This window comes from Atractosteus spatula, chromosome 7, assembly GCF_055471065.1.
Source record: "Atractosteus spatula isolate fAtrSpa1 chromosome 7, fAtrSpa1.hap1, whole genome shotgun sequence".
Taxonomy (NCBI): Eukaryota; Metazoa; Chordata; class Actinopteri; order Semionotiformes; family Lepisosteidae; genus Atractosteus; species Atractosteus spatula.
This window is the reverse complement of record NC_142712.1, coordinates 39,785,075-39,789,963: the sequence shown is the minus strand read 5'-3', so window position 1 is coordinate 39,789,963 and position 4,889 is coordinate 39,785,075.

The window sequence follows — 4,889 nt, the reverse complement described above, 5'->3', positions numbered from 1 at the left end:
CACAAGGATGCAAAAACATCACAGCAGCGATTCGCATGCAGAGAGCCGAGCGTAGAGTCTGACGCAGAAGCCTGGCTGATCACATTGCCTGGTTATTAATAGCTAATAATAGCTCGACTTATTCCCAACTATTTTTTAACATGGAAAACACGTTTGCGGTAAGATATCTCTTTTAAAGGGATGAATACAATATTAAATCTAGGCCAGTGTATTTAAGAGGAGCGCGTCAGAGTTTTTTTTTCCATTGCAGGTCATAGCACAAGACATATGGACTATATATATATATTTCCAGAATCCTATAAGGGGGTGGGTCATTACAGAAGAGTAACACTGAACCTGACGCAGGTTTGACTCACTCGACAACAGACGTCAGCGGTTGTCGCCTCTTTTGATTGTTCTTCCCGCAGACCTGAGATAAACCGCTGAATATTTATATTTCTTACAAAAGCGGTGAGACTGTGGTGAGAGTGGGAGAGGACACGTTTCTCAGCGAGTTTCCTTTTCTATTACCGTTTTTCTATTTTTTTAGATTACATAAACCTTTCCCACCTTCACCCTTCATGTTTTTACCAATGAGAAATACATCGAACGTCAACGCCTGGGAGTTCGCTAAACTCACGATTTCCCATCAATAAGCCCAGCCTGCCTTTTTTTCAGCGTTGTTTTCGTAACCTCATAAGCCCACCTCACTCTGGGGCAGGGCTGGAAACGAGTGTTACGCATGATCATATTAACAGTGCATGTGTTAACAGGTGCCGTGCTCTGATCCCAATTGCTCACGCTTCGGGGTGTTAAACACGCCCTGAAGGTCGGAAGCTCAGGTGTGATTAAAGACGTGCATGATGCTCTGTCGCCCTAATAGTCTTTGAATGGGAGGGGGAAGTGGGGTCACTGGAGATCTTACACTTTGTTTCGAGTGGAGAAACTAGTGTTCTTATAATGTTCGTATTTATAACGCTCCTATAACTACTTACGTAGTGTTCCATTTTCATTAAGGGTCCTTAATTAAAAAAAATAATAATTCCGAATCAAATTAGTATGGCGATGCTTGGAAAGGTGTATCTAAGAGAGCTGCAGGTAAATATAAGAGATGCCTCGGAGATGAAACAGCCCTCAGTCCGACTTGTTTAAGAGAACGAGAAACGATGACTTAATAAAGCGTTATGCTTTACTTTTGTAGCTTACTATAGGGCATATTTGACTAAAAGATCTAACTCGAACGTAAAACTAGTAAAGGTGCTGGTCAGAACAATTACATTTCTCTTTTCGGCGTTTCTGGAGCGGCTTTTTTAAAAAAAAACAAACAAACGCTTGGTTCCCTGTTCCGACTTTTTATGCAGAAGCCAGTGAAACGAAACTAATTATTTTTCTGCGCGACAATACTCCGGCGTTTTCGGTAGCGTGTTTTAATGTCTTAAGGCAAATTGTAATTAAGACGTTGGGTAGGCAGCATGACTTTCCAGCTCGCTGTTGCAAGAGCCCATAAATCACTTCTCCTCTTAAAAGACTGTATTCGTACAGCAGCAAATCTTAACAATCTACTCTGTCTTAGAAATCGCTGCAACTCGCGCCTGACACCATTAAATGTCTCTGTTTTGATTTATATTTTTGTCATCCTGAACAGGAGGGTAACTTAAATGTTGCACCAATGCTGTCCTGATATGTGTGTGTGTTTAAACACATCGGTTGCTTCATATCTTTAGTTCTCTTTTGAGTGTACGGATGAATAAACCACTGAGGCCTTGAGCACCCAGTTCAGCACCCTCTGCTGCGGACAGCGACAGTGGCGTACTGTGAAAACAATAGGAAAGCTTGAGAAAAGAAGAAATACAAAATACTACCAACTCCGGGGCATAGTGTGCAAAATGCTAAAACTGGCGAATTTCCCTCATAAATGAAAGTAGTCCCTTTGCATATATATTCGTTTGCTGCTCTACTAAAAGCGTCTTGTAATTCTCGTTTAATTCGACCTCATCGAATTATCTACCACTGATCAAACGCAAGAAACATTCGTTGCCCTAATAAAAATTCACTTAAATAATAAATAATAATAAGTATCAGTAACTAGCCAGATTAATATAATACATCATTGGTTCAGAATCAGGGAGGGTCCAGCCTATGTTAACTACAGCAAATTTCATCATTCAACAATGCAGTGTTCACTATGTATTGCTTTAAATGGGCTCTTAATCTTTACAGTACGCATGAGTGATACGGATATTTTAAAGTAACACACAAAGTCCCTGACTGGGGTACTGTCTTTCCTGTCTTTAGCTGTGTTTACTCCATCCTTTCTAATGAGATTGCTCTAATTTGCATCCACTATAAACCAGAAAAAGGCTGAGCCTGATTGCAGTCCTGACTTTGAATGGACAGCTCAGAAGAACCAAGGCTGCCAGCAGGAGCCTTTTGTATCTCAAGGATATGCTTTTCCTTAAACACCACCTAGGTGACAGAAGAACTGCAAATCGTTGTTGTGAAAAAGTAACAAGGATGCGTGTGGGAGGCATTGCATAAATAGCACACTGGTTTTCCCAGAATAGGTTTCATGTGTATTCTCTTTGGAGGAGCAGGGTGTACAGTGAGTGATGAGCATTCTCTTCCCAGTCTGAAATAAAATGTACTGTGTGTTCTAATCATAAATCAATTCTTTCTAAAAGGTCATGTAAAATGCAGCGGTGTTATGAAATTTTCTGTGGTGACAATATCAATCTTATTTTTGATCATTAACACTAGGATACATGGAAAAATAGCTGATCATAATCGTTCCATGATAGGGTTGCTGTACAGGTGTTCTTTCTCCTTTACATTGCAGGAGCTTTGCTGCAAATTGCTTAGCATATTAATTATTTGATCTTTCATACTACAGATGTTTATCAGGCTTGTTGTATCATGGCAGCTGTGCACTGTTGAGCAATGGAATTTGTTGCACATACAATACAATTGGAACCTTAGGCAACACGTCCTGATGGGAAACAGTCCATGCAGAGCAAGATCATCAGTGGTGGGAATCTGAGGGGAGCACAGTGCATTGCTAGGATATCTGGCAGTCACCAATAATCTTCCCTGTGGGGTGCAGCAATCGTCTGTGTTCTGGTATCAAACTTCATCATGCAACAATGCAGTTTTCACAATGCATTCCTTCAGATGGGCCAGCTAAGTTCATAACCGTAAGAAAAATATTACATGCTGATGCTTTTGATTGCTTTTCCTCATTATCTGGAAATATGCGAGGACAGCTAGGCTAACAGAGCCAAACTGAGTCTTTGACTGAATGATCATCAAAAGTGGATCCTCAACCAGACTGCAGCTTCTACTCTCTGTCTCATCTTAAAACAAATAAAATCAGTCTATGGTGATACACTGTACAAAACTGTAACTCAAGGTTTTGCCATGCATTTTACTATGGATTTACTTTGTGTTTTCTCATTATTTAAATTAGACTTTTATAGTACCTCTGTTTTACAAATGCTTTTACTGTGATACAATAATTGTGCATAAATACACATTGCTTTTAACGTGGCCAACATTCATATTCACAAGTCCCAGTTCCTCTAAAATCTGATCGGAAAACTTTCAACTTTGCCAGTGCTCCCTGTACAGGTACTGTACATCCAATCCAGTGGTTAATGTTGAAGCAGCCTTGTTCTGTGTGGATTTGGTGAGAAAATGGCAAATATGAGTGCTTCCTGAATACTGTCTATGAACTGTGTAGTATTGCTAATAAAAGAAATCTGAGGGCAACGGAGCCGCTGTGGCCCTCTCTGCGGGGTTGCCTAGTGTCTGATCCGTGCTGTGGCAGAAGACCGTGCCTGGATGCGCAGTGAGAGCGGGGCGGCACACTCACATGTGATTCACCTTGGAAGGGCCTGCTGCTGGGATCAGTTGGCATGGCAACTGTGGATCATATGATAGTCATCCACTCACAGTTTTTTTTTCCTTCTTTCTCCCCCTCTGGTTCTAAAGCAGTGTTATGAATGGATTTTAAAGGCCACGCAGCCAAATACCAGCAGATTAAAAAAAAAATGCCAGCTTTTCTCTGTTGGCATTTAATAAAATCTGCCCAAGGGGCTGTGTTTTCTTGTGGGGTTACACTACACTGATAATCTTTGTTGCATTCACGCATAACAACATGTTTGTGTGCAAACTCACTTTGTGCATTTAAAGTAGTGTTATGCATTTTATAGTATATTGGCATGATTATGATTTGTATCTAAGAATGGATAAAATTTAGAATTATTTCCATCATGGGACAATAGATCATATCTTACCTTTTCAAGCTTATAGAGGAGTATTCATTTCTTACACCATTTTTGTAAATACCTATCTATACCTTAGATGCCAGTTGAAATACTTGAGGCATTTTGTATTTTTTGCATTGACACAAGTATTTTTATTATTGCATTTTTTAGTTGCAAAGGTTTATTACTTCAAGCATAAACACTTGTCTTTTCTTCAGTGAAAAGAAGCTTTGAGACACAGAAAGATGGTATGATCATTATGGTTACAAAATTTACTGATCACAGATGACAGTCCAAACTCTCTCGAGCTACAGTCTGCACAGTTTATTCATCGAACCACGAAGAAGTCTGTTATTTTGATGGAATTACTGCATAACTGGATGACGTAAATAAAAAAGCTTGAAGATAATGCTTGTATGATATTTGCTTTGGGTTTATGTAATGTATATAATCCTCAGGCTGAAATAAGGCACAATATACAGATCTGTTTTTGTATGAACGTGGAGCAATTATGTCTGTGTGTCAAATGGAAGTTTTGTACCGCTGATGAAATTCCACCATAAATAGATTTAAAAAAAAAACCTGTGATAATCCAAAAACATATTTGCCCTCCGAAATAACATTTTGCAAGCTGAAAAGAACCTTTCC